We start from the raw sequence: 19,592 nt of genomic DNA on the forward strand, positions 1-19,592 counted from the left end.
TTTTTTTCAAACCAATATCAGAGAGACGGACCTCTGTATTTTAATGTGTATTGATTAAGGGAAGTCTGACAATATGGAAGATAAAAATCCTTTGAAGATCTTATATGATACGAATGAGGAAAACTTAGAATAATTCTTGAAAGCAAATGGCAGGTCATGAGTTATATGTATGTTAAAATTGGCTTTGTTCTTAGACATTATGAATGAAATAGTCTCTGTACTTTTCCATGATGACCTAAAGTGATCTAGGAATGGGAAGACAAAACAATTAGCCTGGGAAAGCAAGGGCAGATTCACACACACACATTGTTTGGCTGATCCAGAGAATATGACGAAGCATGTTGAACCTACTCATGTCCAATCATACTCAGTTGAGTGTGAGTCCAACCTATGAGGCTATAAATGCAAATGATACCCGGAAATCGAGGCTCAGTCTGACGGATTTCCTGCGGGAGTTCTGCTCCACTGAGCCCAGTGCTGATATGCTTGACGTGTGACTATCAATAAACACTTTATTTAACTTGAGATTCCTCCGGCTTGTTCTTGAGCTGCCATTGAAAGAATCGATCTAACATGTACATATTTATACATAAACACACGTTTGATATATGTTCATTTTGAAAACAGTGTGAATTTTTTGAAAAGTTGAGCAGAAGAATCGGTTCTTTTAGCAAAACTAATCATTCTCAAAAATTTATTTTGGATGAGTAAAATCTTGTTAAGAAAAGTAGGCCTGTCATAATGCTGAGTTGGGGAGTTGGACCCAAATGCAGAACACGTCTAGGAGGGGAGTGTTATGAAGATTTAATGAAAAATTAAATGAAGATACAAGAATCCGAGAACACAGGGAGCACATGAACAAAACCAAAAGCAGACTAAGGAATGTTAAGGACTAGCTAGAGGTGATAACGGGAAGTAGATGACGGAGACAAGAAAGACAAAGGATCCGGCAAGGAGTGGTGGAACTGGCATGATCTATATACTGGGGAGGTTGATTACAGAACAGGACGCAGGTGAGAGTGAAGAGGGCAGAAGACGGAGTGAGAAAAGAGAGAGAGATGGCACAGGGGGCAAGGGACTATGAAAATGAATCTAAAGCAAAGGGAAAACATACCAGAATAATAACATAAGAAATAATCAAACTAACACAAAGAACACACAAGGAGTAATAAAACATAACTGAATATGAGGAAAAACAGAACTAAGGTGAAACAAAGACTGATGTAATACAGAAAGAACCGAGAGCACTGAACAAAAACAACAGAACCAGTAACTAAATACAAAAACACCACTAAACACCCAGATCCTTACAGGGACATGTAACACCCCACACAGTGTTACAATACATAATATAAGGATAAATTAAACTGTAGTAAAAAGTTAAGACACAGGAATGGTTTATCAATGAACAAACTCTACTTAGAATACCAATTGACTTCATAGTCTTTTTACAGACAAATTCAATATGGTATTTCCATGTTAATTTTTTCGTCTACTTTAACTCCTAGGAATTTAATGTGTTATTATTTCAAGGTTGTATATAAATATTTTGGCTTTTTCTTTTGTATACTTTTTCATTTTATTGCAAAATATCATAAAATTATATTTTATTTATGTTGAGAGAGAGTTTGTTCATCTGGAACCATCTGGAAAGTGATGACAGCTCTTCATTTGCTTCATGAATCAGTGTATTTAAATTTTCATGTAAAGCAACTAGACATGTGTCGTCAGCAAATAAAAGAGGCAATACATTATGGCAGACCCTAGGAAGATCATTAATATATATCAAAAACAGGAGAGGTCCAAGGATGGAACCCTGGGGTACTCCACAAAGTAGCTTAGCTCTATTTGAATTATAACTATTAACCGAAACATATTGTTCCCTATAATTTAAATAATTAATTAACCATTTGAGAGCAACATCATGAAACCCATATTTATATAATTTATCAATAAGAATGTTAAAATCAACAGTGTCAAAGACTTTTGACAAGTCTAAGAAAATGCCAAGAGATATTTTTTTATCATCTAAAGCTGTGGAGATTTTAGGAACAAGCTGCAAAAGAGTGTTGCCGTTTTTTTTTTCGAAAACCATATTGGTGGCTGTACAATATGTTATTCCCATCCAAATACTTTTTTATTCTTAGATAAACTAGTTTCTCTAAAACTTTGGGAAAAAAAAGGTAAAACAGATATAGGGCGGTAATTAGTAAACTAGAAAATTTCTGAAGAAATTTAGAAGGGGCCTGCCAAAGTGTGCGTATCGCTCAACCAATCACGGCTGCTCAGGAATGGTTTGCAAGGCCTAAAGAAGAAGCATTCAAGCCTAAACGGCATCAAAGCCGTTTAAATTTAAAAATTTAAAGCGGCGAACTGTCCCTTTAAAGAGGCGAACTGTCCCTTTAAATCGGCGAACTGTCCCTTTAAAGCGGCGAACTGTCCCTTTAAAGAGGCGAACTGTCCCTTTAAAGCGGTGAACTGTCCCTTTAAAGCGGCGAACTGTCCCTTTAAAGAGGCGAACTGTCCCTTTAAATCGGCAAAGGACTGGCTGGGCCACTAATAGCCTTGTTTCTATGGTGATTAATCTCCCTCAATTAACTGACAGTTAAGCTGCCCCAGCTGCTGCTACACTAATTATATGAGACTCAGGCTTCTCAGAGCCAAAAAACCTCTATGAACAGATGCTTCCCATTCGGAAACCGTAAGAGATACGGAAAATATTCTCGCAGAATGAGCGAGGGACGCCTTTGGACTTCAATATTCCCACGTTTCAGATCTGTTGCACATTCACAGTGAAAGCACGGATGAGAGAAAGAAGGGCTGCAGGAGCTGCTGAGATTCTGAGAATTTGATTAATTAAAATGGGGATTTGAGGTCTTTGAGCCCCGACATCACTTTGCTCTGAGGGGCTCTGAGAGCAAACGGTCAGCCCTAGATGAAATATGAAAACATTTTATGAATCCCAACATGCGTACCTATATTATGACAGTACATAATGGCATTGGAGCGATATTTGTAGGCGTGAGGGCGATTCGAAAATGAATCTGAGGTCAGAACTCTTGCTCTTCCCACACTCTAATGAAATGGCAGTTGTACTCTAAAAATTCAAATTTTGCAGATTTTGGCCAAAACTTTGGGTTGCTTGGAGGCATGCTGTGGGAAATCCATAGCAGGTATCGACATGGCGTCTTCACTTCTGAACACAGCACTGACGTATCTACAAACTGACATTTGAATGGCGTTTCTAGGTTAATGCATGATAACACAGTAACTGCTCAAAATTTTGGGTTTTTAATGATTTTTCCAGGTCATCCCCCTGTTTATTCCTAGGGGGGCTTTGGGGGGCTGTTTTTTGCTTATTACGTCGCCATGGTAACTCCAATCTTCAATAAAAGTAATAGCCCGCAAAAACTCATCGAGCTAGTCGTTTTGATAACTGGGTGATTCTTTAACTATGGGCACTATTGGCCTTGTGAACTTGAAGAGGAAAAACTTGTGAAAATATAAATTTTCACAGAGTAATAGGTAAGCATAAATAGTCTAGTTTGATGATTCATAAGATAACAAACTGATATTTTAAGACAAATTGGTGTTTTTTAACAGATTTCCCAATTCGGCTTGCACAAATGTAATTTCCATCACATGTAAAAACTTGTAATTTATTCTAAAATACTATGATACACATAATGTTTTTTCACTGGAAGACCAATTTCATATATAATTTTACCTGTTTATGCCTATATTGTAAAACACATACATTTATGGATTAGGTAAATTAATTGTGATGAGGACAAAGCGCGAATCTTATGTCCGCCACAACCTGAGATATAGCATTAGAATAGTAAGATACACTTCAAGGTATAACTACTTGTGTTTTTAATTGAAGTGGAACATTATCTCATAAATTATGCAAAGGTTTTTAATGAGTGATTGGAATTTTGCAACTATTTAGTTAAAAACAAATGGGGTGGTGGAAATTACAAGGCGTTGTGGAAATCACTGGTTGTTGTGGAAATTACAATGAATAGACCATATAGAAAATAAACCTTTTATTTTAAAACTTTATGAAGCACCCAGTTCCATTCAACAAATTCTTTTAGTATGTTTGAACCTTTCTTTTCAAAAAAGACAATTTCATATCAATTTCATATAATATATTGATACAACATGAACAGTATTTTGAAACCGTACAGAAACAGTACAAATAGTAATCTTGACAGTATCACAAAAAGTATTCTGAGCACACATACAGGGAGGTTTGTCCAGAGAGCTTGACGAGTATGACCATTGTTGGCAAATTAATGGTTAATCAGGAACACTAAAGAAACAAACAAACAAAATAAGGCAGCCACTGGAGTTGTCACAATGAGAACACAAGTCATTGGGTTGGGAACATCATACACAATAAACAAAGAAAACCTGTGTGTGTGTGTGTGTAATTCAAGGCCAAACTTTTCCTTCAGCTGATGTGTGTGTGTGTGTGTGTGTGTGTGTGTGTGTGTGTGTGTGTGTGTGAGGGAGGGAGGGGGGGGAGAGAGAGAGAGAGTCTGTGTGTGTGTGTGTGTGTGTGTGTGTGTGTGTGTGTGTGTGTGTATGTGAGTGAGAGTGAATGTTATTCAAGGCCAAACTTTGCAAAGTTCTTTCCATACTTCCGTCTTGATTTCTTTATGCCGTTTTGTCACTGGCAGGGGTTCAGGGATGAGGCCAATAATATCCATGGGTTGGTACCAGATGACATCATCTTTCAGTGGCCAATAGAATCGATTCCTGCCAATGCTTGTCATGGTTTTCACTTCGGCTCCACTGTATAGGTTAACATCCTGAATAATGCCTGGATACACATCACTATCGTAGACGACTGCACACCACTGACCAATAAGACTTTCGTTTAAGTCAAGAATTGGTTGCAGACCTCCATCTATGGATGTGCCGTCAGGACGTGCACTGGCTGAAGGGGTAGATTCATCCCATGGCACAAACCTCACCATTTCCGGTGCGAAAAAGTTGCAGGTGTTGGGGGCAGAACAAAAGCAACTCAGAACCCTCCACGACATCTGGCTTGGAGCATGAGAGATTATCTGCAAGGGGATAAAAGAAAACAGCGTCAGGGCATTCAATTAGGTATTCTTAGCAGTATAAAACTACAGAAAGAGCATAACATGTGTAGAGACACAAAAGTTAAAGTATACCTGATGAATTTTCATGGTGCCACGAATCGTTTGTAATTCTGAGGGAATGTGAACATCCATGGCCTCAATGGCATCTGGCTCCACATAGAAGAGGTCAGTTGAGGTGGACTTCTGCTGCAGCTCACCAAACAGGACACGTGCATTTGGAATGTCCCTCCCTCTTGCGATGATGTCATCTGGTCCCCTCTTAACGGCTGCTCCAATGCCATCAGCTGGACCTTTGCCATGCCCAGCCTCTAGGAAATTCCAGGTGACCCTTTTCCAGCCCATTTGGTAAGGAACATTGGTAAGGAGGAAGAAATTCTTTTTGGACCGGTATTGGGTTGTGGGTCCATCGCTAACCACATGAAGAGTGGTGGCAGCAGGATGTTGCTCCTTCAGGTATGTTAGCACAGGGGTTAGATGTGCCCAGATTGCTGATGGGTCGTGCCGGTAAGAAGGACTGATGGAGCATAGCGACTTCATATCCTTCCAGGTGTAGGCCACACCAGTATGCAGGGAGACCTGGTGGTGCGAGTCTCCAAAATGTACCGCCTGGACTTCACTGCTGTACTTGCACTGGAAGTTCTCTGCAAAATCAATATGCAGAACCACCTCGTCCTCTCTCAATTTCTCCTTCAAGCCACGGATTGCTGCATACTGGTGCCTGATGTTGAAGACGTGCCTTCCCAGTTTTTCCTTTACATTTTTTGAGAAGTCTTCCAGTAAATTTTCGAGTGTGCCCTCTTCTTTCTCCTTAACAGTGAGATGGACCGTGAACTTTTCTTTAGTGCCATCTTTTCTTTTCTTCTCTCTCTCCTCTGCTTTTGTCCTCCATACATGCCACGATGTCTGGGCCCCAGGGTCAAAGGTTGATGTGAGCAGGTCTTTCTCCGCGCATTTTGGACAGTCCCTGTACATGCACTCCTTTGTGTAGGGTGAACAGCAAAGATAGATGGCCAAATCTTCAATATTCTTGGTGATAATCACCTTGTGCTGGGCCAGTTTGTCTGCCATGAATTGAAGATTGGCATGTGTCTTGCATAAACACGTGTCTCTGTCCTTAACAGTGGGCCTTGTTATCCAGAAAGGGCGTCTTTTGCAAAACTCACTGTAAGAGATCTTGATTTCGGGGTACTCCTTTTTAAATTTGTCGTGCAGGACCTCCATGGATTCATTGAGGAATCTCTTCTGTTTTTTCATTTTTCTCTTTGTCACGGTCTCCTTCTTTCCTGTTGTGGGCCTGCTGTTCTCATCTCTTTCTAAGAACTCCCTGATATTCCTGATTGTATCCGTGCTGACACTGTTGATTTGCTTTTTCCTTGTGTAGGTAAATGCTGCTGATCTTTTTTCATTGCTCCTTTTTCTCTTGGCTGCGAAGCCAAATTATTTTTTGGCCATTGCAAGCAATCTGTACTTTTTCAGTATCTTCCCCACCAGGATCTTTGAGATGATCTGCTTCTCTGTGGTGTGGGAGGTGGAGGGACTGGTTCCGGCGGAGAGTTTGGTGGGGTTGTAGTTCCCAGGTAGGCCTGTACCTCAAGAGCATTTTTCAACTTATTTTCAATATTTTTTCTTGTAGTTTCTTCTCTGTCTCCTATGTTTACGTTGTTCTCTTTTGGGAAGTTCTCCTACTAGTTTCACCACACCACTTTCTTTTTTTCTTTGATATCTCTCCCGGTCTCTTTTGAGTCTCTCTTCATATTTGACAGGGTCTTCTTTAATCCTGTCCCTGTAGGCTTGCGACCTCTCCTTTGTGGACTTCCGTGGCATCTTGAAAACAGACAAATGTACTTCAATTAATACAGAATTCATAGTCGAGTAAATACACTAATATTGAATATTTTCATAAATAAATTGCAGTTGTGCGACTGTACTGTTTGTATGTGTGTGTGTGTGCATGTGTTCGTATGTGCTTGCATGCGTGTGAGAGTGTGGGTACACATGCCCTGGTGATTGGCTGTCACAGGGAGACTGAGTGTGTGGGCACCATGAATTGTGTGTGTGTGTCAGTGAGAAGTGAGCTATGAGTCGGGTGTGTAATGTGAAGGAGCATAAGGCAGCTGGGGTCTATACGTGTATTAGGTGTGAGATGAGGATGTGGTGCGGGAGAGCATGGACAGGATGTGATGGAGGAGCATAGACCCGTAGTTCCCGTAGTCTAAGAATTAGTGTTGCACCAATACCGATACCAGTATCGGGCGGGGCCCTGATTGGCACTAAAATGGCGGTATCGGTATCGGCGAGTACCAACAAATAGGGCAGCGATACCATTTCCGATACTTGTATGACACTTGAACGTCTCCCGACACTCGCTACACTGTGTTGTGATCACTGTGCAGCTATCGCTATTGGCCTGCTCCAGACCAATGAGAGCGGGCCAATAGCCGCTCTTAACCAATGGCGGGGCAGCTTTTTCTATGTGTGAGGAGCAAGACGTCTGGCGACAGGCACTCTGTCAGCTGGGGAGGGTGTCATTCGCAGTCATCTAGAGCTGGCGGCGACGAAGACAGCTAGCCAGGGGGAGTTTGCAGCGCGAGTGTGAGGAGGGGAGGCTGGGTGCTTCCTGTAGTCAAAACAGGGTCCACGATAGAGAGTGCTGGGCCGCCATCGCTCCTTGTGCGGTCGTGACAGCGCACTACCAGCTGACAGCCAGTTACCGTCTTCGCCGTCCAGCAAAGCCCCGGGGAGTTGGACGGCGGAACAAGCTCAGACCCCAGGGGAGGGTCTCGCCAAGTGGGCGAGTTAAGTATTCCTCTCCTTTTAACTTCGTGTTTTAGTGTTTATGTATAGGTCGGCCTATTGTTATGTGGTATTGATTGGTGGGGTTGCGTGGGGAGGAGTGACGGGTCTGTGGTTAAACGGGCGCCATATGCTGCAGGTTAGCCGTGTGTTTTGTGGTGTGTTGACTCTGTGTGCTGTTTAAAGCGTGCCTTAAAGCTAGTGAAGCTAGCCTGACTTGTGGTGGGTTTTCATTCCGTGTGCTGTGTTTAAAGCGTGCCTTAAAGCTAGTGAAGCTAGCCTGACTTGTAGTGGGTTTTCATTCCGTGTGCTGTGTTAAGGGTTAGCCTGTCGTCTGTGTCGCGACCAAGGAAGCCTGCGTTCCCAATCCTTCTCTCTCTCCATTAGATCGGAGCCCCCCACCCCATGTGTTTTATGAACTTGTAAACTAATAAAGATTTTACATTTTACATCCAAGTAGTATGCAGCTCTTCATATATATATACCGATACCACTCTGTTTGAAAAAAAAAAAAAAAAATTATATATATATAGATTTTTTTTTTTTTTTTAAAGAGTGGTATCGGTATGGTATCGGTATCGGCCGATACTGCACAGCCAGGTATCGGTATCGGGGCCAAAAAATGGTATCGGTGCAACACTACTAAGAATCACCCATATATATTGTTGGGATGTGCGGGCCCACAGGGCCCGCATTAATGTGGACGGAAGAATAAATATAGCCTACCTACCTATAAATAAAGAGACTGCGTTCAAGTATTTAAAACATTACAACAATACATGCCCAGTAATATTGTTGTAATGTTTTAAATACTTGAACGCAGTTTTTCTAGAGAAAATAATTGCTTTGTATTTGGGAGTATCGTCCATTAACTCTTTTGGGCTTTCACATGCGCGAGCATACCGACAAGAGGTAAGTGACATGCTGTTTATAAAGTTGTTTTGTAACGTCCCCATGCCAGTAATGTGAGAACCATGCATATGGTTTTGATGGTAAGGCTTGTGACTTTATTGTCGGATGGTTTATAAAGTGGTGTGACGTTTCTGCAGTGTGCAAGTTGTTGTTTTACGTGGAAGGTTTAGCACTTGCCCCTTAGCCATCACGTAGTTGGCTAGCATGACAGACTGCGCAAACAGCGCAATCGCCGCACAGGGAGCGCCGATTTGCACCAGTCTGTGTCCTACTGTCAGTATTTGACAACCTCTAGCAATGGGATTGCGCTTCAAATGCCCCGGAGTTCCCCTTTAAAACATGGGTGAGGGGTTCAACAATACAGGAAACTACCCTTTTTACAAGACTGGACCTTATTTCATCATGTCCTGCAGCAGAATCTTTCAATTGCAATATAATAGCCTTTCTTTAGAAGTAGGAGGATCAAACATACTAATCCCAGGATAATGATCATTGATATTCAAAAGGAGGGGTTCGTCTGCATTTTTTACGTAAAGAGGAACCAATATTTACAAAGAAGTCATTAAAGCTGCGGTCGGCAACTTTTTTAAGTCATATTAGCTTGAACTGTCATGGGATTCTGGAAGTAGAATATTAAATAGGCTGTTTAGGAAAAATAACAAAATCTGTAGCTCCCTCTGAAGCCTGTAATCATGCTTGCAAAAACCGAGCGCTCCCGGCTGTTTTTAACCAATCAAGTTAGGGTGGAGGAATCCTACCTGTCAATCACAGCTTGTGCACACGCTGCTGAGCGTGAGTCTGCCCCAGCTTGTGTGCGCTCACACTGGTGTGAACTCACGTGCACAACCTCGTCCACAGAGGGGGAGGGGTTTGGGGGGCGATTCGTATGGCGTGATCTTTGTGCCACCAGGTTGAGCGCGCAGTGACACTGATTTGAGGGCACAGATCTATCGCAAGCCAAAGCTGTCATATCCACACGTCGAGAGCACACGCTATATATCTTAAAGATCGCGTTCTGTTTTTTTATATCACGCGTGGTATAAGGACACCCGTAAAAAGCGCCACTTTTCCTCCTTACGGGACGCGCTGTATAATGCTTGAGCACGCGTGCCGAAATACACCACGCGTCCTCTAGATGACTAGTTTTTAGCTTCTTGTCTTAAGCCACTGCTTTTAACATCTTTGTGTGCCTAAATTGTCTCTTGGCTCTCGGTGGAAGAGGTCGCATTTCTCTCTGCTCCTCCCTCCCTTTTTTTGCCCTGCTCAGCCTGTCTGTGTCTGTGTCTTCTGAGCATCTTTTTACATATCAGACGAAGCCAAATAACATGGATTTGGTTAGCTGGGGTCTTAATGCTATTGATCAAATTTTTTCAACCGCGAAGATGGCGAAAGGACAAGCGTCTTGCCCCGACGGTACGTTCTTCGCTGGATACACGGAGGATGCATGGGGGAAGTGGCGCACCGTGTGTTTGGCGATGCTGGCTGTCGAGGACGCGGAAGACGTCTACATATTTGGATTTATGATACTCGGGTTCCTGCTGTTTGGAGTTGGAAGATACCTGGTATTTTGTGAAATTAAGAGATCGTGGAAAGCGTTTGACGGGGTCACAAGAGCAATCAACGCTCAGACTGAGATGTTACGTGAGCAGAGTCGGAAGCTGGATGTGATCCTTGCGCAGGTTCGCAGGCTGGCTGAGATTCCTGGACTCAGAAGAGAAGTGGATTGACCTGGGAGAATGGTTGATTGATCGCTTGGACCGGGCGGGAAGGGTCCACATTCCACAATTCGGCTGAATTCGGGACTTCGCCATGAGATACCAGCAATGGACAAAAAGACAGAAAGCGTAATCAGTTGTCTGTCTGACCTAAATTAATTGTTATTCCAATCCGGCGCCCCACACTGGCCTTGTGGCCAGCTGCATAATCATTGTCCACGTTTGTTATGATAACATGATGGTCTTTCCCATGTGCCCCCCTCCCTTCCTGCACTTCTGTGAGATTTGTTGTGGAACTGGCTGACATATTCCAACTCGTCAAGGACAATTGCCTGATCCAACATTCTGTGCAGAATTATTGAACAAACACACACGCATACACATACATGCTCATTTATAACACATGCAATTCCTCACCTCTTCACTGTCCCATTGCTTAAGGTGTTGTTTTATGTGTGATGCTTTTTCTGTGCTGAGGTTTTTTTTGCGATCTCAGACCGTATCCTGATAAGGGTATAGTGTGAAGTATGATTTTTTTTCTCCTCCTCTCACCCAATGTCATTCCCTTTCTTCTCTTTTCTTGGCAAAGGAGTGGCTGCGCACTTTAATGAGCTGCGCCCCCCCCCCAGTTCCATGTTACTGTAACTGTAATCTCGTTATGCTGTAAGGTGTAATGACAATAAATTCATTCAATTCAATTCAATTCAATTCAATTCAATTCAATTCAAATTGCCTTGTATGTGTCTTATTATTTTATGCTACATCATTAAAATATAATACATAAAATAAAAACATTGCAGCAGGGAGTGGAAAAAGCATTAAAAATACATAAAAGAATATAAAGAGAAACAAATAAAATATTTGATGTTAGGTTTCTTTCTCTAAAATATTTGTGACCTATCCCTGACACCCTACAACAGTAATCAGTAACTAGCTAGCACCCAACTACACCAGTTCTAACATGATTATTACAATTCTTCCTCTTTATTTTTTTATTATTTATCACACAAATACCAGTCTGTGAAAACTACCAGTCTGTGATTGGCTGGTGGCGTGGCTCATTTACATATAACTAACAGAGTTGCGAGCGCAGAGACAGAGCCGCGAGCGAGCAGAGAGATAGAGTCGAGCGCGAGCAGAGTGAGCCGTTCGAGCGAGCAGTTTGTCAGAGTTGAGCGCGTGTCCGAGCACCTATGAGCGAGCGTGTGTGAGATTCATACGCACACGCTTAAAATTATTGTTCCTTCAGATAGATCTGTGCCCTCAAATCAGTGTCACTGTGCGCTCAACCTGGTGGCACAAAAATCACGCCATAGATTCGGAGCTTGTTAGAGGTTGGGGGAGGGACCTGAAAGTTGTATCAGTTCGAATTTTCCGACTTTAGACTCAGAATTTTGAAAACCTGCCGACGGCAGCTTTAAAGCCATTTGTTATGTCCAGAGTATTAGTAAACTTTCACACACCATCAGAAAATTTAGATGGGAAAGTATTGAATGCCTTTTTCGTATTCAATGGTTCATTAATGAGGTTCCATGTGGTTTTAATATCATTATGACACTGTTCAAATTTATCTGAAAAGTTGTTTTTTTGCAGTTTGTAATAATTTTATGAAATGATTCCTATATTTTTTATAAACTTCAATATTAAATGGGGTGGGACTAAGAACACATTTTTTGTATATATATATATATATATATATAGGCCTGGTGTGATCCAGGGCTTAGATTTTTTAAAAATTGCATTTCGTGTTAATTTGAAACATGTGGAAAGAATTTAGATAAAAATATTTTCATAAAAGTGAGATAAACCAATTCTACATTATTGAACACCTCCTCCCATGATGCTTCCTCGATCGTGGCTACAAATAACTCTTCATACTTTTTAGTGAATTTACGACATTTCATCCTCATATCAGGTTTGTCCTGTCTTGGTTAAAAATAATTAAAAAAATTGAAAATGATCAGAAATATCTGTTAACAATAACCCAGAATTAATTATATAATCAAAGTAATTTGTAAATATATTATCAATCAAGGTTTTTGTTTTTGTATTTGTTATCCGAGTTGGTTTATGGATGAGAGGATGGAGGTAAGATGCATATAGAATATTCAAGAACTCAGTTGATAGATTGGACTCACTTTTGAGAATATCAATGTTAAAGGCATGGTAGGTAATCCTGTTCAGAAACACATTTTGTAATACTGGGTGAAATGGTCCGTCTATCCTGAGAGAAATCTACACAAGATGTATTTAGAAAAAGGGACGAAAATAATCAGACCTCTGTGGCAGCTGCAGGACTGAGAAAAAGCTGACCAATCCGAGATCAGCGTCCCGCTGATCTCGGATTGGTCGCCTACAAAAAACCAATCAGATGCCTCTGCTTTCTGCCTACGCCCCCCTCTGCCGGCTCCCTGCTCCATGTGCGCATGCGGTTCCACCGGCTTTGGATGAAGCACTGACGGAATGGGGAGGGGGGGGTGGAGCTTAGAGGAGTGGACACTTTCGAATCTTGCTAGCTCTCTTGCTAGCTCTCTAGGATTACCTACCATAGCTTTAAAGTCTCCAAGAAGAATTCAAGCCTTTCCCTTTTTGCTTATCAACTCTACAGTATTGGACAGGACATCATTAAAAGTACTAACATCAGTATCTGGTGGCCGATAAATGCAACCAATTATAACACTTTTCCCACCAAAAATATTGGAACTTGGTATTTCTATGAGAAGGGATTCTACCTCAATTTGGTCTAAACTGCTACTAAGTTATTTTCTCTCCATAACCTGAAAACTACTGTCAACAAAGATTGACCCCCCCCACCTCCTTTATTTTTCCTACATGAATGCACAGCATTATAATTAGGTACTGAATAAAAAGATGCTGTATCGTCACTGAGCCATGTTTCTGATAGAGCAAGCACTAAAAATGCATGATTTAAAGCCGCAGTCGGCAGGTTTTCAAAATTGCGAGTCTAAAGTCGGAAAATTCGAACTGATACAACTTTCAGGTCCCTCCCCCAACCTCTACCAAGCTCCGAATCGCCCCCCAAACCCCTCCCCCTCTGTGGACGAGGTTGTGCACGTGAGTTCACACCAGTGTGAGCGCACACAAGCTGGGGCAGACTCACGCTCAGCAGCGTGTGCACAAGCTGTGATTGACAGGTAGGATTCCTCCACCCTAACTTGATTGGTTAAAAACAGCCGGGAGCGCTCGATGTTTGCAAGCATGATTACAGGCTTCAGAGGGAGCTACAGATTTCGTTATTTTTCCTAAACAGCCTATTTAATATTCTACTTCCAGAATCCCATGACAGTTCAAGCTAATATGACTAAAAAAAAGTTGCCGACCGCAGCTTTAAAGTTGACAGATATTGAATTAGGTGATTATAATTCTTTGGTAGACAGCGTATATAAAGATGCAGAGTTGAAAAAACATTCATATAACCTCTATCTAATAAACTACTAGTGAATATATTGAACTCCTCTTCATTATGATAATTGCATGGGTCTTGATGCTTTCTTAAATTGAAGAAGTTTTAATATGGATCAAAGCAGTCATTATACCTATCCTTACTATCATTTAAATCCTTTGGATTAACTGCCAAATCTGCTAGTAAAAGAAAATTCAAATCAATTACATCACACATGAAAGCAATACCTATAACATGTTATCTGGAAATTTGTAAGATTTGTAACTGAGTGATAGCTGGAGGAGATTTAAGTGGATCGGGGAGGGTGCACCACCAGTTTATCACATTTCAGATGAGCAATGTTTCCCTTCTTCCTCTCCTCTTTAAGCTGTGGTAACAGATCCCTGCGTTTCATGCGCACAGTCTCAGAAAAGTCCTTGTTGATGAAAATATTAGTACCTTTCAGGGATTTGCCTCTCTTCAAAATTTCTTCTTTATCTTTTAATCGAAGCAATTTCCCCACAATGGATCTGGGACGTCCCAAACTTTGAAATAAAATCAGCAGTCTTTCTCACAATCAGCGTCTGTTGACCTTCTTTCATTTTCTTCTGGAACAACAAAAAGCTCAACTCAGAAACATGCAGCACTGGTTTATTGTCTTTGGTAATTGGATCTAGCTTTGGTTACCTTTGTAGCATAAGGGCCAGTGCGGCAAGGTGACGGTGATCTGATGGAGCCTTGTGTGGGAGGTGACACCCTCTACTGGCGGGACACAGAAACATGTTTTTGACCAGGCTGAGACACACACACCTCATGTTTCCCATTTTGCACATCCTTGATTCCTCTCCTCGAGTGCATTTTTCTCCACCAAAGATGCGGGTGGAGGAGGCGAGGACAGACACAAGGAGATAGGAGGATGTGGAAGACTGAAAGTGTTATAAGTAAAAAAGTAGATAAATGGCTCAATATCTAAATTAATATGCCAATAAATGCTTCTAAAATAAAGTATAAAACTAATTCATGGACCAATAAATTTATAGAAGGTGGCATACATTCATATTTCAGCTATTTTCACAAATGTATTGATTTAACTTTGTGATAATACCTTTAATTAATTAATACCATACGAACATAATTTGCTTTTTGGGATTTAATAATTTATTATCAATTTGATTATACACTTGATTACACAATAATCATTTCCTATCTTTCTGAATTTATTTCTCTAATATTTTTTCTTTGCATCTATTTTTGTTTTCCTTATTTCATTTATGCATGTTATTATTAATTCTATCTCTGTACATTTCCTTTTTTTTATATGTGCTAATAACTCGGCATTATTTCCTCACAGACGTTTTCTCCCCCTATTTGTTTTCCTAATTGTATTGATTTTTGTTTCATTTTTACATTTCTGCTTCATTGTGTAAATTACAGGGGCTGCCTTGCAGAGTGTGACATGGAAGGACTGCTTCTAAACATGATCACAGAGACCACAAGTAGGTAAGGCTAGCTTAACTTGCAATAAAAATGATGGCCTAAATGCAGTCCACCGTCTATTTGCTTTTTGCTCTAACTCTATAAAGAAGGTTTAAGCAGCTCAATCAGTGACTTTGACAACATAAGGTGTCACAACTGTTGAATTGCCAAAGCTATTTGTGTTGTACCTTTGGTACCTGAAGTAAGTTTTTTTCCACTTTCAGTTTCAGGTGCCATTTTGCAAAATACAATTTCTGCACTCTGATGATCAACCAATAACTGAAAAGTTGGGCCCATGATGAGGTCCCGTACAGGAATATGAAAATGTACACAAAGAAGGGTAAAAAGGAAAAATTTAAATAAATACGCTTAATAAAATAAATAGGGGAAATAATGTAGAGGTAAATACATCCATAAAGAGAATAAATGACAAAAAATGTATTAAATAACTGTACTGAAAAAAAAGAAGTTAATAAAATAGAGGGAATAAATAGAGCAATACAACATAAAGGAATGTATATATATATAATATATGTAAAACATTAAAGAAATGTTTTTCTTAGAAGCATTTATCATCATTTAAACTTTTATAATGCTCATTGAGCCATTGATATATTTTTGTATTAATTTCAAATCATGGCAGTTTCAGGTGTCCACAGAAGGTGAGGTAGCAAGCATTTTTTTAAAAACAAATTAAGAGGTTCATGCTTTAGCTCCATCATTTTAAACCAACACCAATTAAGTAGGATATGGGACAAACTGCATCATTTAGTCATTGTTTTATGGGAACCCCCCTTTTATTTACTTTGTTACTGCTGTCATATAAGCATTAAGGATGTTTGTGGCAGTGCATATGTTTAATAATAAAGCAATTTATAGAGTAAGATCAACATGCTGTGCATCCTTAAGATGCCAAAAACATTTCTTTTGCATTCTTCATCATAGCTCCTTCTTCGAGCCTCCTTTCTCATCCTTCACCACATCCAAACCTCCAAGTATTTAGCTGAGATTGGTTTCCAGATGGAGGAGAGAGGAGACAAAACACAATAATAAGATAGGAGACCCTACTGATAGGGAATATTTTAGCAGCCATCTTTGCTCTGAACAACAGGAGTTAGAATTTTTCTCGGACCTCTATTTACCCCTTTAGAATTCTGATTATTGCATTGAGTTTCAATACTTGGAATTATTTCTTCAAGATTAAATATTTCAGAATAAAATCAGGGGATATGGTTTGCTGTTTTATCTACAATATTTCTTTTATGCAAAACATTTAACATTTTTAATAAGTGTCGGGAAGGGATTTACTTTGTACATAAGTGCGTATGTATAAATATCTGTGCTAGTATTAGTGAGGGTCCACATACAATTCCTGGGTTTTTATCACCGGTCAGGTAGTTCAGAGATCACTAAACTATAAGTAGTTCACACTGAGGATTCCTTTGCACCAATAAGGCAGTGGAAAGGATAATATCAGAGGTTAACTCACAAAGTTTTACATTCTTGAATATTATCCAAAAGACCTTTTCCAGGAGTGAAGGGTCTGTAGAATTTTATGTAAAAACCTTTGGAGGAAATGATTTTGTTCTTTTCATTTTTATTTGACCTTTAAGAAAAGTGTCAATTATTTGAGTCTAAAACTAAGGTTGACACAAAAATATAAAAATGATGCCACTGGCAGAATAGTGATGCATATTTCCCATATAGCCACATGAAAATGCAACTTTGCACACTCATCACTTAAAAGTGTTCAGAGGTAAGTGTTTTGAGTGTTTCAGTTTACTCAAACTCTTGTTCGTTCACTCACTCATACGCGCCCACACACACATTTAGTAAATTAATTCTTATTAATTTACACATGAGTTGTTAAATCAACAGACTGATATGGCAAAAGTGAAAGACTTTTTTGAATGGGCTATTTTAAATACTGAAAGCAATCAGAGCCAGAGCGTAGTGGTCAGGTCCGCAGGAGCACTGCATGCCCTCAGGAAGGTACCTGCGGAGTTTTTCAGAAAATCGTTTCAAAGAAGACAGCGTTTACCCTCTGCTTTATTAGTTTTGTTATTCTTGTCGTCTTCGAGTGGTTTCGAGGTAATAAATTGTGTCTGAATGGTCATGAAATATTACCGTTCTATTAAATTGAAACATGAAATATGAGTGAGTTACCTGGACCAGCCAAAAAGTGGAGGTGCAGCACAAGCCATAGCCATGACCCAAGTGAAACCAACTCCAGCTGCAGCATGACCTCCAGAGAATTTGAAGCTTCCCATGGGTTTGCAGACGACAATGTATCTCTCAACAGCCAGGACGACCAGGGACCAGAGACCTACTTCACCTGCAGGGAGAGAAAAGCCAAAGGAAGCTATATATCTGTACTGTAAACCAGTCATAGAAATAGCAAGCATAACTTCTTCTACGAAGCATCATATTTCCTGTTTCTTACCTCCGAGTGTTGCCATGAATCCCTCAATAGCACAGAATGTGGGTCCAAGAACAAAGTAGCCAAAAGTAGCAGATGTGATGGTGATGGTGAAGCCGAAGCAGCACATGATGAGTCCGGCCACAGCCAGGTTCACCAGGATGAAGTTGAGAGGTTGTCGAAGCTTCTTGTTCGTAATTGTTACAAACAACGTCAGGCCATTGATGGGAGTTCCAGTGCAGATCAGGAAGAACATGTAGAAAGCTAGAAGCTTGTACATGATTGGGTCCACCATATAAAACTGAGGGTATTCAAAAGGACTTCTAGCCAGTCCAGTCCTGTTGGACATCGGGATGTAGAAGTTCTGGCCCTCTGTGCCATTGGGCTCCTAACCCATTTCTGTTGCTCAATTCTGTTGAATTTCTTTGTGTCAAGAGTCTTGCAGTGTTGGTAGATGTGAGATTCAGAGTTAAGCGTTAGCCTGTTGTTTAAATAGTTTAATATTACAGGGTTCTATGTTTATGTTTATGCATTTAGCAGACGCTTTTATCCAAAGCGACTTACAAATGAGGATATAACATTACAGCTAACGTCAAAGCTAACAATAAGCTATGTAGAAGGAAACCACTAGTAAGACTGTCAGAGGTGAAAGGGTGACAGTGTAGAGATAGAGTGCAGGGAAAGAGGGAAGTGCAGACAGATAAAGTGCAGTAGAGGGGGTAGGGAAGTACAGGGTAAGTGCTAGGATAGGAGATGCTCTCTAGATTTTGAGGGTTAGTGAAGTTAATCAAATCAAATTTATTTGTATAGCACATTTCATGTACAAAACAATTCAAAGTGCTTTACATAAAATAAAAGCATTGCAGCAGGGAGTGGAAGAAGCATTAAAAATACATAAAATAATATAAAGATAAATTAAAAGATATCGTGCAGATTTCATGCATAGACACATGAGAAAAGAAATGTTTTTAACCTGGATTTAAAAATGTCTACATTTGGTGAAAGTTTAATCTCCACTGGCAGTTTGTTCCACTTGTTGGCAGCATAACAGCTAAATGCTGCTTCTCCATGTTTAGTCTGGACTCTGGACTGGACCAGCTGACCTGAGTCCTTGGATAAGAGCTCTGCTGGGTTTATATTCTCTGAACATATCACAGATGTATTTTGGGCCTAAACCGTTCTGGGATTTGTAAACCATCAGCAGGCTTTTAAAATCTATTCTGTGACTGTCTGGAAGCCAGTGTAAAGATTTCAAAACTGGTGTGATGTGTTCAGTTAAAATGTCATATTTCACCTTAACACCTTATTGAAGGTCAAGACTAATAAGACATTATCAGGAGTAAACACATATGCTTAGTTTTTTTGACTGGTAATTAAAAGACAGACGATAATGGTGGTGAACTCATATTTGCTTCAATACTTTATCTTGAAAAGGCAAGACCGTCGGTCAAGCATTTGCACCTTGGGAATCCATCCCCATTCGGAAGGACTGTAAGTGTCACTATCCTGATTGGATTAACGAGAATGTCCTTGTCCTGCAATGGCCCGGCCATGATGTAGAAAAAGCTTTCCGTCTAACACAAGTGGGGCAAAAACAAGATTTGGTTTACTTGTTTATCTTCATATTACATCAACACTATCAGTAATCAGGAACATCTGCAATAATCTTCCTTTAATGCAATAATCTTCCTTCAATAATTTTAATCTTACTTTATACTTAAATTTATATACATATTATTATTTATTTATTATTTATT

At 40.2% G+C, this 19,592-nt stretch overlaps 1 pseudogene; it reads right to left on the reverse strand.

Moving 5' to 3' along the window:
• Positions 1-17,056: 17,056 nt before the first annotated feature.
• Positions 17,057-18,232, reverse strand: LOC142376596 (green-sensitive opsin-4-like; annotated as a pseudogene).
• Between the last annotated feature and the right edge of the window lie 1,360 nt (positions 18,233-19,592).

This window comes from Odontesthes bonariensis, chromosome 3 (genome assembly GCF_027942865.1).
Source record: "Odontesthes bonariensis isolate fOdoBon6 chromosome 3, fOdoBon6.hap1, whole genome shotgun sequence".
Lineage (NCBI taxonomy): Eukaryota > Metazoa > Chordata > Actinopteri > Atheriniformes > Atherinopsidae > Odontesthes > Odontesthes bonariensis.